This window comes from Balaenoptera acutorostrata, chromosome 19 (assembly GCF_949987535.1).
Source record: "Balaenoptera acutorostrata chromosome 19, mBalAcu1.1, whole genome shotgun sequence".
In the NCBI taxonomy this organism is placed as follows: domain Eukaryota; kingdom Metazoa; phylum Chordata; class Mammalia; order Artiodactyla; family Balaenopteridae; genus Balaenoptera; species Balaenoptera acutorostrata.
Genome location: NC_080082.1, coordinates 64,472,694 through 64,493,582, shown reverse-complemented (window position 1 = coordinate 64,493,582; position 20,889 = coordinate 64,472,694). Strand labels below are relative to the sequence as shown.

Genomic DNA, 20,889 nt, shown 5'->3' with positions numbered 1-20,889 from the left:
TAAATTCTGAGTAGCCATTAATGATGAGATGCCAAAGATACAGAGGGAAAATATGATTGGGGAATGGCTACAGAAGAAGAGGTGAGTATATTAATATATGTAACGTTCTGTGGTGGACTTTCATAGACTCACAAATATGGGAAGGTATCAACTTTTATTTTTTAACAGGTTAGAATTCATATGAGGTTTAAAATATTGTTTTCTTTCTTATTCTGTGTGTTTGAAATATTATATAACTTTTTGAAGTTGGCATGGCTTACAGTTAAGAAGGAACATGATTCTTTTGTGTGTGTGCATGTATGTGTGTTCCATTAAAACTTTATTTATGGCACTGAAATTTAAATTTTATTATGACTTCCACCTATTATGAAATAGTATTCTTAGAACATGGTTATTTTCAAGGAAGCATATAATTGAATTGTAGGATTAAAATTTGCTTCCTATGAGCATGCTCGAACACAAGAACATCAGGAAATGCAGCATTTACATCTGATCCAGGAATATAAGGCCATTATTCCCATGGGAATAGGTCTTGAGCGAGCCCAGCCATCTTCTCCTGGTAGATTTTATCAAAGGCTTCACTCTGGGCCACTGTAAAGTGACTTTTCCAGTCCCCAGTGATTCCTGTCAAATATACAACAAAATAAGTCCAGATCAGGTTTATAAATAAGGTCTCAAGACTTCACTTGAGCGTCTTCTGTGTCTGTCGCCACTGCCAATCTGTCACGAACACTGAACTGGAAATTGCAGGCAACATAACTGAGTGGTTAAAATTTTCTTGTCCAGAGTCCGACGGCCACTGGTTTGGTAGTATATTTGAGTCTCCAGTTTGCAATCTGTTTATATTGTGAGGCTTGAATAATCACAAAAGGCAACCACAACAGCAATAACACCTAACCTACATGAAGTAATTTCTCATATGCCAGGCATTGTGTTAGGATATTACACGTATACCTCATTTAACCAGCAACACATTTCTTTAGGACAGTGGAGGTTCTTTTCTCCCACGCTGCTCTTACCCTGGGTCATGTAGGTAGATATGGTATACTTGTGATTGATTGCTACTCCCAAGTCATGCCTTCTCTTTCCTTTCCTTTTATTTTATTTTTTATTTTTAGATGTGGACCATTTTTAAAAAGTCTTTATTGAATTTGTTACAATATTGCTTCTGTTTTATGTTTTGTTTTTTTGGCCACGAGGCATGTGGGATCCTAGATCCCCAGCCAGGGATCAAACCCGCACCCCCTGCATTGGAAGGCGAAGTCTTACCCACTGGACCGCCAGGGAAGTCCCTTTCCTTTTATTTTTAACTCTCCACCCTTGAATATCACCGCAAACAGCACTACCCAGTGTTTTGTACCTTGTAGTTTTTTCTACCTAGAATGCTCTCCCCTTGGGTAACCGAGCAAACAGAAGTCACATGTCACCTTTTCCTTGAGGTCTCCCCAGCCCCCCTCTTGTAAACTGCAGGTTGAAAATGGAAACTACCCACTACATGCCGTCAACACCTTCATTCCTTCTGTGTAGTGAACATCTTTGGTCTTTAGTATAGGGTCTCAACGGAAGGTTTGGCCTGGAGCTAAGTCACATGTCTTTCCCCTCATTTTTCTTTTCCCAGGGTTTCTATTTGCCAGCTCCTTTTGGTGGAATAGATATTCCCATTGTCAATACTTGTAAAGGGAGGGTCACTCCATGGGGCGAAGGACCACACCAGTGCTGTGAGCGGGAACTCTCTAACAAGAAAATGTGAGGGTGCTCTACACAACGACCTACACCGAGGACACGAGTGGGGCCAGGTAGATACATCATTCGTAGGCAGTGCTTCATCTTCACAAGTTTTCTTTATGACCTTATAAATATCCCAAATCATTCCTTAAACTCTCCAAGTCAGGCGCCACTTTTGTGATTTTAGAGACTCAAATATTTTGCTCGCCCCATATCTTAGTGTATCCACAGAAGCAGGGGAATTCTCTGTTCATTTCTTCCAGGTCTTAAAATTAGAAATGCTCAGGCATAAAAAAAGAATGAAATTCTGCCACTTGCAACAATGTGGATGGACTTGGAGGTATTATGCTCAATGAAATAAGTCAGACAGAGAAAGACAAACACTATATTTTATCACTTATATGTGGAATCTAAAAAATAATACAAATGAATGGATATAACAAAACAGAAACAGACTCACAGATATAGAGAACAAACTAGTGGTTACCAGTGGGGTGAGGAAAGGGGGGAGGGGCAAGATAAGAGTAGGGGATTAAGAGGTACAAACTACCATGTATAAAATAAATAAGCAACAAGGATATATTGTACAGCACAGGGAATGTAGCCATTGTTTTGTAATAATGTTAAATGCAGTATAATCTATAAAAATACTGAATCACTATGCTGCACCTGCAACTAATCACCTGCAACTAATATAATATTGTAAATCAAATATACTTCAGTTTTAAAAAATGCTCTCTTACCTTTTCTCATGAAACCTTTGCTTTGATCCATAAAGATATCAGGTGATAGGCAACAATTGCTCATTTTATTATCTTTCATGGTCTTGAAGGATACATTCTTGAGGACTGCATTCAGTTCTTCTGGGCTTAGCTTCTTGCCCAAGAAGTGGCTGAGCGTCTCTACACTGGCTTGTGTGTCCTAGGATGAGAACCACAGAGAGTGGAAAGAAAATGACAAGCGGGAAAAAGAGAGCAAACAGAGACAGCAGAGAGTGAGGACCAGGAGGAGACAGAAAATAAGCCAAAGCAAGAAGAGGATGAGCTCGTCATGCTCATCTGGAAATGTGCAGTCCAAGTAAGGGACAGAGGGGTGTTTATAAGAAACAGTCTATTTATTTTTTATTTTACTCTTTATTATTTATTTATGGCTGCGTTGGGTCTTCGTTGCTGCGTGCAGGCTTCTCATTGCAGTGGCTTCTCTTTGTTGTGGAGAACGGGCTCTAGGCGCATGGGCTTCAGTAGTTGTGGCTCAGGGAAGTCCTGAGACAGTCTATTTAAATTTACGTTGGCCATGGGCTTCCCTGGTGGCGCAGTGGTTAAGAATCCGCCTGCCAATGCAAGGGACACGGGTTCGAGCCCTGGTCCCAGAAGACCCCACATGCCGCGGAGCAACTCAGCCCGTGAGCCACAGCTACTGAGCCTGCACTCTAGAGCCCACGAGCCACGACTACTGGGCCCATGTGCCACAGCTACTGAAGCCTGCGTGCCTAGAGCCCGTGCTCCACAACAGGAGAAGCCACTGCAATGAGACGCACATGCACCACAATGCAGAGTAGCCCCCGCTTGCCGCAACTAGAGAAAGCCCACGCGCAGCAACGAAGACCCAACGCAGCCAAAAATAAATTAATTTAAAAAAAATTTACGTCGGCCACTTTCTCTGGAGGTCAGCGAATGCTTCCTATGAATACTGACTGACATATTCAATTCCTATCAGTCAGTCTGGGAATATGTAAATACTTTTGCCTCTATCCTGACCCTGCCAAGCCCCATCTGCCTTCCATACCCACCGGACACTGCCCCTGGGTTCCCAGATTGCTTCAGATTTTTGCCATGAAATCACTGATAGCCCTCAGTATGTGCTAAACTTACTAAACAAAATATGTTGCTGAACTCTTCGTCAGTGCCTGCATTAAATGTTGTAAAAAGAAATAAATGAGAAAATTGAAGAAAGAATGTGTACAACCTAAGGAGGTCAAAGAAGAAATGACCCTACTTGATTTCCTCCCAGGGATAATATCCGATTGAAAGGGTAGAATAGAAATATTAAAGAACGGGTGAGTGAGAGAGTGGCATGGACTTCTATATACAACCAAATGTAAAATAGATAGCTAGTGGGAAGCAGCCGCATAGCACAGGGAGATCAGCTTGTTGCTTTGTGACCACCTAGAGGGTTGGAATAGGGAGGGTGGGAGGGAGATGCAAGAGGGAGGAGATATGGGGATATATGTATATGAATAGCTGATTCACTTTGTTATACAGCAGAAACTAACACACCATTGTAAAGCAATTATACTCCAATAAAGATGTTAAAAAATAAATACAATAAAATTCAAAAAAGAAAACGAATGGATGGAAGATTGACAGCCATGAGATGGAGCTAGAGAGAATGGTTACCTGTTGCAGCTCCTCGTACGATATCACCAGGAAATTCTCTTTTCCTTTCATCTGCAGCCAGTTGTGAACATGGTCAGACCACGATCCATACAGCACTGCAAGAGAAGCGGGGAGAGAAGTACCTGGTTCACTCCCGTGGACCCCACCGCCCCGGGAATGCTGCCCGCTTGATGCACACCCTATGTGTCTGATGAGCAAGTGAGCTAAGTTGGGGGAATCCTTGTCCTTTCTTCTTCGTTGACATGAGAAATAGAATTTCTGCCTTTACTGCCTGGATGGCCACCAGGTGGGCGCCGTATACAATGCAGTATTTAAGATGGGCATCTATTTAAAATGGATAACCAACAAGGACCTAGTATAGCACGGAGAACGCTGCTCAATATTATGTAACAACCTAAATGGAAAAAGAATTTGAAAAAGAATAGATACATGTATATGCATAACTGAATCACTTTCCTGTACACCTGAAACTATCACAACATTGTTAATCAACTGTACTCCAACATAAAATAAAAAGTTAAAAAAAATGTGTCACATCTACCTGTGATGAGATTTCTGAACTGTAAAGAGAATTCAGTTAGCAAATGAAAGAGCTAAATTTAAACCCCTTCTAATTTGGAGTCCGTGTCTTTGTTCTTTCTGCTATGAATACAGTTTCTTTCCCCTATACCAGAAACATATGTCTTTTGTATGTCCTTCACCCATCCCAAACCTTTGGAACAGCACACTGTGTGGAAATTTTTTTTTTTTCCTTTCACAATGTGCATTTGAGGAGTCGTAGGTCAAGTGATACTGTCACTTAGACATTGTTGAATAAGGCATTAGACACATGCAAACCTGTGTCTCTTCCCCTGAGATTTTTGGTCTTCATACCAAGAGTAAACTTTCTGGAGGAAAAAAAAAGAGGAAACTTTCTGTCTCTCCTTGTATAACTGCACAATACTATATACGTTCCCCAATTCAGGAATGGTCAACTCTCTTTCATATCATGTGAACCAAAATAGCAGAAACCTATGTTGAGACAAAGAAAATGAAAAAATTTTTTTCATATTCTTTTCCATTGTGGTTTTTTACAAAATATTAAATATAATTCCCTGTGCTATACAGTAGGACCTTGTTGTTTATTTATTTTATACATAGTAGTTGTATCTGCTAATCCCAAACTCCTAATTTATCCCCCCAACTTTCCTCTTTGGTAACCATAAGTTTGTTTTCTATGTCTGTGAATCTATTTTTGTTTTGTAAATAAGTTCATTTGTATCATATTTTAGATTCTACATATAAGTTATATCATATGGTATTTGTCTTTCTCTGTCTGGCTTACTTCACTTAGTATGATCATCTCTAGGTCCACCCATGTTGCTGCAAATGGCATTATTTCATTCTTTTTTATGGCTGAGTAGTATTTCATCGTGTGTGTGTGTGTGTGTGTGTGTGTGTGTGTGTGTATCACATCTTTTTTTGTTCAGAAAATGAAAATTTCAAGCAGAAAAGTGCAGAGATATAAGATCTTCTGTTTAATCCCATGGTTCCAGCTATTCCTACAGGAGTATAGCTCGTTGAATTCTTATGTTGGATTCACTGAGACGTGCTTGAATTATTTATCCTGTTTAATTATAATTGCTTGGACTTCCCTGGTGGTCCAGTGGCTAAGACTCCACGCTCCCAATGGAGGGGACCTGGGTTCCATCCCTGGTCAGGGAGCTAGATCCCACATGCCGCAACTAAGAGTTCCAATGCCGCAAATAAAAAGAACCCGCATGCGGCAACTAAGACCCGGCAAAGCCAAATAAATAAATAAATAAATATTTAATTATAATTGGTTGATCTGTTTTTTATGTTTAAGATTGTTTGTAACTAAGGGTTTGGTATAATTAAATAGGAGAAATAGTTGTGTTTGACATAATTAGATGATAAACTCCAAGAAGTTAAAAAACCAAAAGGCAAGATTTTTTTCTACCTTGCAATAAAGACACCTAATTCTTTCTCTTACAGGTGTGGAGCAGGTTTCAGCACAGTCTCAATTATTACACTCCCAAATCCAATAGGGAAACTGAAGCTTCTAGAACTTAGGTCCTCCTTCTGCTAGTAAAATGTTGAACATTCACTGTCTGAACACGGACACTGGGAACTCTTTTTTTTTTTTTTTTGGCCGTGCAGCTTGTGGGATCCTAGTTCCCCGACCAAGGATTGAACCCATACCCCCTGCAGTGGAAGCACAGAGTCCTAACCACTGGACCACCAGGGAAGTTCCCACTGGAAACTCTTTTTTTTAAAATATAATTTATTTATTTATTTATTTAGGCTGTATTGGGTCTCCGTTGCTGCGTGCGGGCTCTCTCTAGTTGCAGCGAGCGGGGGCCACTCTTTGTTGGGGGGCGTGGGCTTCTCATTGGGGTGGCTTCTCCTGCTGTGGAGCACGGGCTCTAGGCACACGGGCCCCAGTAGTTGTGGCTCGTGGGCTGTAGAGCGCAGGCTCGTAGTTGTGGTGCACGGACCCAGTTGCTCCGCGGCATGTGGGATCTTCCCAGACCAGGGCTCGAACCCGTGTTCCCTGCATTGGCAGGCGGATTCTTAACCACTGTGCCACCAGGGAAGCCCCCTGGAAACTCTTAAAGGAGAGCATTTCATCCAGGAACATCCAAGATTATGGCCAGGAGGAGCATGTGTGTGATAGGAAAAATTGTAATAATTGTTAAAAATATGTTTCCTGGGCTTCCCTGGTGGCGCAGTGGTTGAGAATCTGCCTGCCAATGCAGAGGACACGGGTTCGAGACCTGGTCTGGGAAGATCCCACATGCCGCGGAGCAACTGGGCCCGTGCGCCACAACTACTGAGCCTGCGCGTCTGGAGCCTGTGCTCCACAACAAGAGAGGCCGCGATAGTGAGAGGCCCGCGCACCGCGATGAAGAGTGGCCCCCACTTGCCGCAACTAGAGGAAGCCCTCGCACAGAAACGAAGACACAACACAGCCAAAATAAATAAATAAATAAATAAATAATTAAAATATATATATATATGTTTCCTCTGTGGCTCTACAAGGGGATCAAATAGGATTCCAGAGCATTGGACAAGCTGACACAACTAAAACAGGTGTTTAAATTTTTTTGGCATTATAGCCCTTTAAAAATATCTTTTATGGAAATTCAGATCCAAAATTTTAGAGTTTTCTTCAGAAATAATATTTATTATTATTATTTTTTAAATTTGATTGATTGATTTATTTATTTTTGGCTGTGTTGGGTCTTCGTTTCTGTGCGAGGGCTTTCTCTAGTTGCGGCAAGCGGGGGCCACTCTTCATCGCGGTGCGCGGGCCTCTCACTATCGTGGCCTCTCTTTTTTTTTTTTAAACCACCTTAAGTTTTTTTTTTTGTTTTTGTTTTTTTTTAATTATTTATTTATTTATTTATGGCTGTGTTGGGTCTTCGTTTCTGTGTGAGGGCCATCTCTAGTTGCGGCAAGCGGGGGCCACTCTTCATCGCGGTGCGTGGGCCTCTCACTATTGCGGCCTCTCTTGTTGTGGAGCACAGGCTCCAGACGCGCAGGCTCAGTAATTGTGGCTCACGGGCCCAGCTGCTCCGCGGCACGTGGGATCTTCCCAGACCAGGGCTCGAACCCGTGTCCCCCGCATTGGCAGGCCGACTCTCAACCACCGCGCCACCAGGGAAGCCCCTCGTGGCCTCTCGTTGCGGAGCACAGGCTCCAGACGCGCAGGCTCAGTAGTTGTGGCTCACGGGCCCAGTTGCTCCGCGGCATGTGGGATCTTCCCAGACCAGGGCTCGAACCCGTGTCCCCTGCATTAGCAGGCAGATTCTCAACCACTGCGCCACCAGGGAAGCCCAGAAATAATATTTTTTTAAATCAAAATATTGCATAAGTTAAATTCCAAGCTCTTGGGAATTCCCTGGCAGTCCAGTGGTTAGGCCTCCACACTTTCACTGCTGAGAGCGCGGGGTCGATCCCTGGTCGGGGAACTAAGATCCCACAAGCTATGTGGAGCAGCCAAAAAAAAAAAAACCAAGCTCTTTAATACAATATTTAAGGTTGTCTCTGATGGCGACCAGGCAGATATTAGTTGCTTCTTTTTTTATATATATGTATCTTTATTGGAGTATAATTGCTTTACAATGTTGCATTAGTTTCTGATGTACAACAAATCGAATCAGCTATATGTATACATACATCCCCATAACCCTTCCCTCTTGGCCTCCCTCCCACCCTCCCTATCCCACCCCTCTAGGTGGTCACAAAGCATCAAGCTGATCTCCCTGTGCTATGCGGCTGCTTCCCACTAGCTAACTATTTTACATTTGGTAGTGTATATATGTCAATGGTACTCTCTCACTTCATCCCAGCTTCCCCTTCCCCCCGCTGTGTCCTCGGGTCCGTTCTCTATGTCAGCATCTTTATTCCTGCCCTGCCACTAGGTTCATCAGTACAGTTTTTTTAGATTCCGTATATGTGCATTAGCATACGGTATTTGTTTTTCTCTTTCTGACTTACTTCACTCTGTATGACAGACTCTAGGTCCGTCCACCTCATTTAGTTGCTTCTTTCTTATCACACCCAACTCTCCAAATTTTACCAAACTCTTCTCTCCTCATGCCCTTTCCTGTACTTGTCCTCCATCGTTGTTCATTGGTAGCCTATGCTACAAACTTTTCTCCACATCTCAATTTTTAAAATAGTTAGCAGTGGATTCTAGAGGTCACTCTGTAATAGAATGGCAACATTCCATCTTTTTTATTTTTTTAAGTTGAGTAGCATTTCATTATATATTTGGTGGCAACTTTATTTTTTGCTATTACAAATAAGGATCATTTGAAGTCTAGTAAATCCATCTTCTCTTTCTTCCCGCCGCAACTTTTTTTTGTGTGTGTGTATTTTTGCTAGTGTATTTTTTTCCACTGGAGAAAGGGGAGTTAAACATGAAAGTGTAAATGCTAGAATGCTAGAATTTGCAAGATGACCCTACATGGGTTAGTACTGTTATCTATGCCACCAGCAATATATGAGCGTGTTGGTCTACCCAGAGTCTCACCGCCACAGCGTGAGTCAAATGTTTTGAATGCTAGCTGTGCTAGAGCAGAATGATGGCCGCACAAAAGTGTCCACAGCCTGATCCCCAAGTCTCTGAATACGTTACTTGTCATGACAAAATGGACTTTGAAGATGCAATTAAATTCAGGATCTTCAAAGGGAGAGATTATCTTGGATTATCGAGGTAGAAACAACGTAATCACAGGTCCTTATATGAGAGCGGAAGGAGTGTCAGAATCAGAGAAGGAGATGTGATGACAGCAGAGTGTGGAAGGATGTGGTCCACGTGCCAAGAAACGTGGGCAGCCTCTAAAAGCTGGAAAAGGCAAGAAGTGAATTCTCTCCTTGAGCCTCAAGAACAGAATGTAGCCATGCCCGCACATTAATTTTAACCCATACGGCATATTTTGGATTTCTGAACTCCAGAATGTAAGATACGTTTTTGTTTTATTTATTTATTTTATTTTAGGCCACGTCAGGCGGCTTGTGGGATCCTAGTTCCCCGACCAGGGATTGAACCCGGGCCCTCAGCAGTGAAAGTCCTAACCACTGGACCACCAGGGAATTCCCAATTTTTTGTTGTTTTAAAGCATTAAATTTGTGGTAATTTGTTACGGCAAGGAGAGGAAAGGCATACACTTTCCACTATGACAGATGAGAAACTGTATATCATTGTAGTTTGAATTCATACTTTTCTCTTATTTTGAGTGTGGTGAATTATCTTTTTACATGTTTATCATATTTAGAAAAAATTGGGGGGGAACACAAAGCACATTGGCTAAGATTTCTGTTGTTAACAGGAGGGACTACAGATTTAGCGACATCTAGGTTTCGATCACAATGTGGTTGTTTAAATCATGGGACAGTAAGACCTGGGGATGAGACGCAGAAACTTTCCCATTCCACCTGGCGTCCACATTTTGAGTCAAACTCACCATTTCCTTGCAGAAATCATTCCGAATACTCTTCAAATGATTCCGGCTCTCTGATAATCTTTACCATTTTCCAGAAATGATAACCGGAAGTAATAACATCTCTGGGATTTCTCATTATGTAAATACACTTAAATTTAAAAAAGAGAGAAAATGAGAATAAATGTATCCATTTCCCTTGCTCCAGGCTTTTCACAAATGGAGAAAATGCCAATGCCCATTAAAGTGTCTGGCTACAATTTAGTCTTTAATTCATTTATTTAACAAAATAGATTTAGAACCCACAATGGGCCAGACATTGAGTTGGATTCTATGGAAGGAGCAGCGTATAAGATACGGATTGTTTCTGCCCTTTAAGAACCTTATGATACATGGAATGATGGTCTTTAAAGTTTTGAGAGGCAGATGATGTTATTACATTTTGAAGAAGTCTGAGTTTTAGTGGGACTCTGCCCTATTCATTGCTATTCCTGGAATTTCATGTTCCAGGCCTCACTATCTTTTCCTAGGAATTTCTACGATATCAGTATTTCCCAGGGACTAATCAGACAGATGTGAATGGCCAACTGTATATAAGGGTTCGTTTATAAAATTCAAAATGATGACATGAATAAACTCATGCTGCTGTAGATGGTGAAACCTCAAGAGGAAACAAACTTTCAGGGTTCTCAAAACAAACTTTTTTTAAAAAAAGGAACTAGTTTTATGTCAGTAAACCTGGGCTAGGACATGCTGGATCAAGTGTTATATCAGGTCATTTCCAATTCTGATCACTGCTTTACTCCACTGCAGTCATAATCTGAGCTGGGTATCACTTATATGTGGATCTAAAATATGACACAAATGAACTTATTTACAGAACAGAAACAGACTCACAGACTTAGAAAACAAACTTACAGTTACCAAAGAGGAAGGCAGGGAGGGATAAATTAGGGGTATGGGATTAGCAAAGACAAACTACTATATATAAAATAGATAAACAACAATAAGCGGATTCTTAATCTACTTATTATATTTCTTAAAATAGATACTATTCATTGAGTATGCATTAGGCTCTGATCTAAGCTAGGCTGTCAGTAGAAAATGTGGTCGCTATGGAAACTAACAAATTTTGTCTGTTATTGGTCTTTTTTCAAATGATCTATACATTCCTTTCGGATGTGGCTTGAGGTCATCTTAATCATCACATTCCTCCCAGTCCTTAGCACAGATGAATAAATCCTGCTGGTTTAAGCACACAAAAATGGAGCTTCAACGACATTGCACTATTTATTCATAGACAAAATCTGGAGAACTGAGGTTCAAACCAGAATTTTCTGGAGTAAAGTCATAATCATTTTACAGAGTGTGGTCTTGGGCTATTTTTTTATTTTTTTGGTTTGTTTTCCTGTTTCATGTATTCTTTCATTCATTCAATATTTTCTTTATTATTTTATTTTACTTAGGTATAATTGACATACAACATTATATTCGTTTCAGGTGTAAAGCATAATGATTCCAAATGATGACCACAATAAGTCTAGTTAACACTGGTCACCAGACATAGTTACAGAATTATTTTTTTCTGGTGATGAGAATGCTTAAGATTTACTCTTTCAGCAACTTTCAAATATGCAGCGCAGCATTATTAACTATTGTCACCAGGCTGTACATCACATCCCCATAATTTATTTATTTTATAACTAGAAGGTTGTACCTTTTGACCTCCTTTACCCATTTTGCCCACCACCCACCCTGGCAACTACCCACCCACCTCTGGCAACTACCAATCTGTTCTCTGTATCTATGAGCTTTTTTTTTTTTTTAATTTTGGATTCCACATATAAATGAGATGAAGTGGTATTTATCTTTCTCTATCTGACTTATTTCACTAAGCATGAATGCCCTCAAGGTCTACCCATGTTGTCACAAATGGCTTGATTTCATTCTTTTTCATGGCTGAGTAATATTCTATTGTGCAGTTGACCCTTGAACAACATAGGGGTTGAGGGTACTGGCCCCTACACGGTGGAAAACCCAAGTACTGCTATCTCTGCTTCAAAAGCAAAGGAACTGATACTCACCCAAGGGCAGGAAGCAGAAACAGTTTGGATAGAATCAGGACTCAAACCCTAATTCTTTTGATTCCACATATTGTGCTCTCTAATCGAACACAAACTTTTCCCTACGCTTAGTTAATTTAAAAGCAATAAAATAGGGCTTCCCTGGTGGTGCAGTGGTTGAGAATCCGCCTGTCAATGCAGGGGACACGGGTTCGATCCCTGGTCCAGGAAGATCCCACGTGCCGCAGAGTAACTAAGCCTGTGCACCACAACTACTGAGCCTGCACTCTAGAGCCCACGAGCCACAACTACTGAGCCTGCGTGTCACAACTACTGAAGCCCATGCTCTGCAACAAGAGAAGCCACCACAATGAGAAGCCTGCATACCGCAACGAAGAGTAGCCTCTGCTCACCGCAACTAGAGAAAGCCCGCACACAGCAACGAAGACCCAATGCATCCAAAAATAAATAAATAAAATAAATTTATTAAAAAATAAAAAAATAAAAAGCAATAAAATGAAAATACAGTACAATATTTATTGAAAAAAATCTTTGTATAAATGAAACTCACAGTTCAAACTTATGTTGTTCAAAGGTCAACTGTATGTATGTATGTATATATACGTTTATATATATATATATATCTCACATCTTCTTCATCCATCAATGGATACTTATGTTGCTTCCATATCTTGGTAATCGTAAATTAGGCTGCATTGAACATGGGGGTGCATCTATCTTTTCAAATTAGTGTTTTCGTTTTCTTTAGATAGATACCCAGAAGTGGAATTGCTGGATCAAATGGTAGTTCTATTTTTAATTTTTTGAGGAACCTCCATGCTATTTTCCATACTGGTTGCACCAATTTACATGCCCACCATCCAATATTTTCTTAAATCTCTATATTGTTTTAAGCATTCTGGTAGGTTGGTGTAAAATGGTAAAAAAAAAAAAAAAAAAAAAGTTAAAAAATAAACCTGGTCAAAAAATAAAAATAAAAAAAATAAACCTGGTCTTCATAATCACGGTGATCACAGTAAGATAAATATACCTGACAATAAACAAGCAACCAAATAGAAACATAGCACAATATTAATAGTATAAAAGACACTGTGATGTTAGAATATTTTGATCATACTTCCACTACCACGTCACATACGATTGTTTGAGGGAGTTTCATACATTTTTTCATTCTTCCTTTTATGTATTTATTCATTTTTGGTTGCACTGCAAAGTGATTCATATATATATATACTTTTTCAGATTATTTTCCATTATAGGTTATTACAAGATATTGAGTATAGTTCCCTGTGCTATACAGTAGGGCCTTGTTGTTTATCTATTTTACATACAGCCGTGTGTTAATCCCAAATTCCTAATTCATCCTCCCCTTTCCCCTTTGGTAACCACAAGTTTGTTTTCTATGTCTGAGAGTGTATTTCTGTTTTGTAAATAAGTTCAGTTTCACACAGTTTTGATAATACCTTCGGTGTCACGTTTTAAACTATAATCTAAGATGAGTGAAGATGCACATTTACAGCATAGGGTCACTCAATGTTAGGGCCCTCCTTTAGGGGTCCTGAGATTATGCCTCAGAGGTCAGTGGATCTATTAAGTGGGAAAGACATGCCCTAAATGATTTCACGATTAGAAAAACCCAGTGGGATTTCAAACATGTGTGCCAATCCTACATTTCTTCTGAAATATAGATGCTGATTTACAGTTGAGACACCTCCCATATGGTCATATCAATGTTGGGTACCTAGGGGTTGGGGGTGCTGCCAGGATTTATTTAATTAAGGACCGAGTATTCCCTGGAGCAGCACCAGGGAGATTGTCTGGTACGTGCCACCGTAGCTTGGAACAAGCTTTTCTAATATGCTCACTTCACTGAATCACATTTTTTTTAATTTATTTTTTTAATTGAAGTATAGTTAATTTACAATGCTGTGTTAGTTTCAAGTGTATAGCAAAGTGATTCAGTTATACATACATGTATATCTATTTTTTTCAGCTTCTTTTCCCTTATAGGTTATTACAAAATATTGAGTATCATTCCCTGTGCTATACTTGTTGTTTACTTATTTTATATATAGTAGTGTGTAACTGTTAATCCCAAACTCCTAATTTATCTCCCCCACCCCTACCCCTTTGGTAACCATAAGTTGGTTTTCTATGTCTGTGAGTCTATTTCTGTTTTGTAAGTAAGTTCATTTCATTTGTGTCATTTTTTAAGATTCCACATATAAGTAATATCATATGACGTCTGTCTTTGTCTGACTTAACTTCACTTAGGATGATCATCTCTAGGTCCATCCATGTTGCTGCAAATGGTATGATTTCATTCTCTTTTTTTTGGCTGAGTAATATTCCATTGTATATATGTACCACATCTTCTTTATCCATTCACCTGTCGATGGACCTGAGTCACATTTTAACTCTGTCCCTAAAACACAGGCCTTCAGGATAACCAAAGAAGTGACCCAAACTGACCTTGCATCATTAACTTACCTTGGCCTTGGAATTGAACAATGACCTGGGGAACAACTGAACTGGGGAGATGGGAGACGTAGAATCATGGGTCTTTCTGATCCTTTATACGTTGAAGCCCAGCTTTAGTTTCTAACCACATCGAAGGCTCACTGCTGACAACAGATTGGACCCAGGCAGGATCCCCCTTGTTGCAGATCAGGTTGACGATCTCTGTCATCCACAAGGTTCCTGCACAAGGAAAAAGAGAGTGTTACCCACTTCAGCCTGACGATTAACCGCACCACATCTTACAGACACTGCGTTATTTCAGCCGTGAAGCCCCTGCCCATAACTCCAACGGATGCTTTCATTTCTCACCTTACTGTTTCCCTTTCTTAAAAAAATATTTATTGACATAGCTTATTTTAAATTTTTCATTATTTTGAAAAGGAGTTAACTATAATAAAATTACTACAGCTCAGAAAATAAAGTTTTAATTTTTTAATAGATTTTTTTTTCAAATATTTATTTATTTATTTATTTATTTATTTATGGCTGTGTTGGGTCTTCGTTTCTGTGCGAGGGCTTTCTCTAGTTGTGGCAAGCGGGGGCCACTCTTCATCGAGGTGCGCGGGCCTCTCACTATCGTGGCCTCTCTTGTTGCGGAGCACAGGCTCCAGATGCGCAGGCTGAGTAATTGTGGCTCACGGGCCTATTTGCTCCGTGGCATGTGGGATCCTACCAGACCAGGGCTCGAACCCGTGTCCCCTGCATTGGCAGGCGGATTCTCAACCACTGCGCCACCAGGGAAGCCCAAGTTTTAATTTTTGTATGCAGAATTTCTCAAAACGTAGAATGCCAAATAGTTTCTATGGGAATAATCTAGGAATCTTATATTATGTATCTATATATCATCTTACTGTTTCCCTTAAATGCATCTCACTGATTCTTCATTCTTTTTTATTTTTGAGCAGAGTTAGTTCTTTATTGTATTTTTGTTTTTAGTGACAGAAGACAACAGATTGATCATAAGGGGATCAGTTCTTTTTAGATATGCATTTTTTTTGTTATTTTGCAAATGGTTTAAATCAGGGCTCAGCAGCCTTTTCCTATATTGGAGTATAGTTGATTTACAATGTTGTGTTAGTTTCAGGTATACAGCAAAGTGAATCAGTTATACATACACATATATCCACTTTTTTTTTAAGGTTCTTTCCCCATATAGGCCATTAGAGTATTGAGTAGAGTTCCCTGTGCTATACAGTACGTCCTTATTAGTTATCTATTTTATATATAGTATCATATATATGTCAATAGGTAAGCATTTTAAAGCTTCAAGCAGTAGATGTCCAAATTTGGGCTAATTGTTAAATCTTTGAGGGATAAGACAAAGTAAAGGATTATTTTTTATCCATTTGGAGGTACTGGAGTAATTTTTTTAAAAAAATCAGAAGAATGAAGCAGCATCTAGCAGTTGAGTGGGAAAGAAGGCTCCCAGGTGCTAAGGAGTGTAAGAGAAGACCTTGCCATCATTTCCCCTTTCCCTGTTCTCACCATACCCTTTTTGGCAACCACTAAGCTCACCGAAAAGAGAAGCTCCCTTTTCACTGCTCTCCAGGCTACTGGGTGTTGAGGTCACTCATGCTCCAGGCTCACCCTGAAAGTCATGCTTGCTCTTCCCCATATGTCCCCCACCAGCCTTCCCCCACTCCCAATATTATCTGTCTCCTTCCACTTGATCGAATTGTGAGTCTTCATTCTTCAAAGACTCTGCTAATGAGAACCTGCTATATAGCACAGGGAACTCTACTCAATGGTCTGTGGTGACCTAAATGGGAAAGAAATCCAAAAAAGAGGGGATATATGTATACACATAGCTGATTGACTTTGCTGTACCATAGAAACTAACACAACATTGTAAAGCAACTATACTCCAATAAAAATTAATTTAAAAAAAAAGAAAGAAAGACTCTGTTCTTTGGGTTCCCCTGAGACCATCTCCACCTTTTCCCTACTACTCTTTTTTTAAGTTTTTAAAAACATTTTTAATAGTGGTAAAATACACATCACTTACAATCTATTGTCTTAATCAATTGTATGTGATCCGTTCCGTAATGTCAAGTGCATTCCCATGGTCGTTAAGTGCATTCAAATCTCCAGCACTCTTTTCATTTTGCAAAACTGAAACTCTGTCCCCATGAAGCAACAGTTTGCCATTCCTCCCCCTCCCCCGGCCCCTGGCAATGACCATTCTACTTTCTGTCTCTATGACTTGAACGACTCTAGGTACGTTATATAGGTGGAATCCTACAGTATTTGTCCTTTTGTGTCTGGCTTGTTTCACTTTGCATACTCTCCTCAGGGTTCATCCATGTTGTGGCACGTGTCAGAATGTCCTTCTTTTTAGGGCTGAATCATATTCCATGGTATGTGTAGACCACTTATCATCTCTCTATTAGTCCATTAATGGACATTTAGGTAAATTCCATCTTTTGGCTATTGTGATTCATGTTGCTATGAACAAAAGTGCACAAATATCTCTTTTTAGTTCCTGCTTTCAATTCTTCTGGGTATAGATCCAGAAGTGGCTGGGGCCCTTTTACTCTGCTTCTTATTGCTCAATCTCCTTTGCCCCCTCCTCATCAAATGTACAACATTGGACGCCCCCCACCCCAAGAACGATTTATTCCATCCCATACATATAGCTTGACTCACATAGGTACCAGTAGGCAAGGCAGAGGGAAAACAATTAAGACAGAAACCTTCGACAGACATCCAAAACTCCACTAAAAGAGGGACTTCCCTGGTGGCGCTGTGGTTAAGAATCTGCCTTCCAAAGCAGGGAACATGGGTTCGATCCCTGGTCAGGGAACTAGATCCCACATGCATGCCACAACTAAGGAGCCCGTGAGCTGCAACTAAGGAGCCCATCTGTCGCAACTAACACCCGGCGCAACCAAAATAAATAAATAAAATTTAAAAAATAAATTTTAAAAAATGATTGAGTCTTTAAAAAACAAAACAAAACTCCACTTAAAGAGTGAGCGCTTGCATCTTCCAAGCTCGGGACGCTCCACCGGAGCAGGGCACATAGATAATGCTAGTACAGAAAAGTAGACACCCAGACTTTCAGTGAAGCAGACATTATTTCCGACTTGACCATAGGCAAATGCTAATTTTTCCCTACTCAAATGAAGCGAGGGCTCCCCATGTGACTGGACACCTAGAAACACCACCTAAGAGAGAGTTTTCTGGGAAGTTTCAAAAGACGAAGCATGTATCTTGCTCTGACAGAAGAAAGACCTACAGAGGGAAAGACTCAGCCATCTGCAACCATCTGCTTTGTGCTTCTGAATGAGCCGATAGGACTTACTTCCCACAACTAACGCCACCCTCTTGCAGCCAAGAGGGTGCAAATTCGTCTTGTCCCAAATACTGTTAGGCAACAGACTGATTGTACCGTTGACCACCCTGCACAAACGCACTTTCTTAGTATTTATGTACATTTTCCAGTGATATTCCCTCATCTCTCATTTCCACTGGTCCAAACTGTAATGTCTCCACACCCTAAAAATTCTCGTGTCCAGCCCAAAAATGTCAGTAGTGCAGTATTTCAGAAATGCTGCCTAATCCAAACAATTACCAAATCACTTTGAACCCACAACCTAAATATTGCTTGGTTCCCATTTCCTCTGTCACATCCAAGTCCTAATCAAAGCCGTCAACTGCCTAACCAACTCAGGTAGCCTTTTCCGATCTGATATTGATCTCTGCTCTCTACTTATCCAGTGCTCTTAAAATTCCTTTAATGTAGAGAGGCCCTTCGTGATCTTTAAACATATGCTCCTTTCACTTTGCCATTTAAATGCTTTCCATGGATTTACATTGCCTTTGGATCATTTCCAAATTCCTTAGCATGATTTTTAGGTTCCATATTAATTTCCCATTTAAAACACATCCTGGAGATTATCATACTAAGTGAAATAAGTCAGACAGAGAAAGACAAATATCATATGGGGAATCTAAAAAAAAATGATATAGATCAACTTATTTACAAAACAGAAACAGACTCACAGACTTAGAGAACAAACTTATGGTTACCAGTGGGGAAGGGTTGGGAGGGAGGGATAGATTGGGATTTGGGGACTGACGTGTACACACTACTATATTTAAAATGGATAACCAGCAAGGACCTGCTGTATAGCACAGGGAACTCTGCTCAATATTCTGTAATAACCTAAATGGGAAAAGAATTTGAAAAAGAATAGATACATATCTATGTATAACTGAATCACTTTGCTGTACACCTGAAACTAACACAACATTGTTAATCAGCTATACTCCACTATAAAATAAAAATTAAAAAAAAACACGTGTATCATCCATATGATACAACTCAGGGAATATAGCCCATATTTTACAATAACTATAAATGGAGTATAACCTTTAAAAATTGTGAATCACTACACTGCACACCTGTAACTTATATAATATTGTACAGCAACTATATTTCAACAAAAACACACATCCAGCCTCACCTCCTGCTCCTGCCCTGTTCCCACTCTCCACGATGATTTTTCAGGTTCTGGAATATCCCTCAGTGTCTTTCAAATCTGGACCATTCCATATGCAACCCGCCCTGCTCTGCTCCCTCTTCACCTCTGACAAAGACTCTCTCCTTGGCCAAATTTAGTGAGGCTCTTCTAGACCTCTACTCTATGAGGCTACAACCTTGACCCTCTGTGCCCCATCCTTGCTGAGCCAAGTTTTAACAAGAATCCTGCAAAGTCAGTTACTGAGAATCCTCCCACACTTGATACTTGGTCAAGGTTCCCATCCCTTGCCCTTGACTTCTAAGTCCTTTTCCTGTCTTCAGCACAGATTCTATTAGGCTAGTTTAGCAAAAATCTCCCTACCCTTGATGTCTAATCAAGTTCTTCTCAGTAATTTTCCCTGATGTCTAATCAAATCCTCTTAGTAATTTTCCATCCACTGACCCCCTCACTCTGCTTGTCCCCAGCTCACTGCTGTATTAGGAGTTGAACTCAGTCTCTTTTCCATACACACTGTCTTGAATAAAAGCTTTCTTGCCATTTTAACAAGTGTCAGAATAATTTTTCTTTCACAGCTAACAACCTCACATTTGCTCTTGACTTCTCAGGATAGATGTTTCTTTTTCTTCCCAGAAATTCTTCAGTAACCTCTCCCCTTTCACCACCCCACACAATTCCCTAAATCTGCCTTAGTGTTCCCTCATATAAGCCTCTCTCTATATCTCTACAATGCCCTGGTAGTCACATCCTTTTGAATTATAATTCCTGTATGAATCCCTCTCTCTGAGTATAATCTCCTTTGAGACACCACACTAGTCACCAAAGTCACCAATGCAGGTAACCTCCTCAATTTCTGATCCCACCTTCTTACCTGACTTTGGGTAAGAAAGTATAATGACGTCTTCATCCCTCACCACAAATTCATCTCTCAAAGAGCTCAAGTTTTCAATAATGAATCTGTGGAAAGGAATCCCCTCAATCCACAAATAATCTCCAGCCATCTTGAAAAACAAAAACAAAACAAAAAAACCCAGCCTTCCAAGCCTGGTCTGGTTGTTCTGGTCTTAGCAATCTTAGATTCCTGATTCTGAACCAGGTCCTGTTATAAAGGGCAGAGAGACAGACAGAGCTATCCAATTTGCCTGCATGACAGCTATAAAAATGGGGAGTGTCACGGTCAGCCTGAGTGATCATTAGCTGACTCAGAATACTTCCTGAGGTTTCAGCTGTTCAATCCACAGGAGAAGGTTGGTAAACAAGAGCAGATCCAAGAAATGTGAATGACTTTTTCATGGAAGGAAAACAAAATTTTCAGGGAAAGTGAACCTGATGCTCTTTTCCTGCCACATCATTATTCTCATTCTCTGGACACTTTTTTCCCAGGTTACATAGCTAATAATCGACTACATGGAAAAACACCTCCCATTAAAATGGTGTATCAACAGCCCATAAAAATGGCCACTCTACTAATAGAAGTAGGTTAGCTTCATATAATATTTGGTCTGGAAAAAAACATGTAAGCCATGTTAACACATGACTTGCAGTATTTCTAAATGTCCATGAATTGGTGAAATTAGTAGAATTTTTAACATCCAACTAACATGACATGAGCTGATATTTATTTACTTGCACATTTTTTTCTCCTGTCAAGAGTTTCTATGTTTGTGGACACTGAGATTCAGATGGGTCAGCTAAGTCTCCATAAGCCCAAATGACTTTGCCAGCTGCA

At 40.2% G+C, this 20,889-nt stretch overlaps 1 pseudogene; it reads right to left on the bottom strand.

The window, feature by feature from the left end:
• Positions 1-216: 216 nt before the first annotated feature.
• LOC103000720 (sulfotransferase 2A1-like) overlaps positions 217-20,889 on the bottom strand; it is a 34,783-nt pseudogene continuing 14,110 nt past the window's right edge.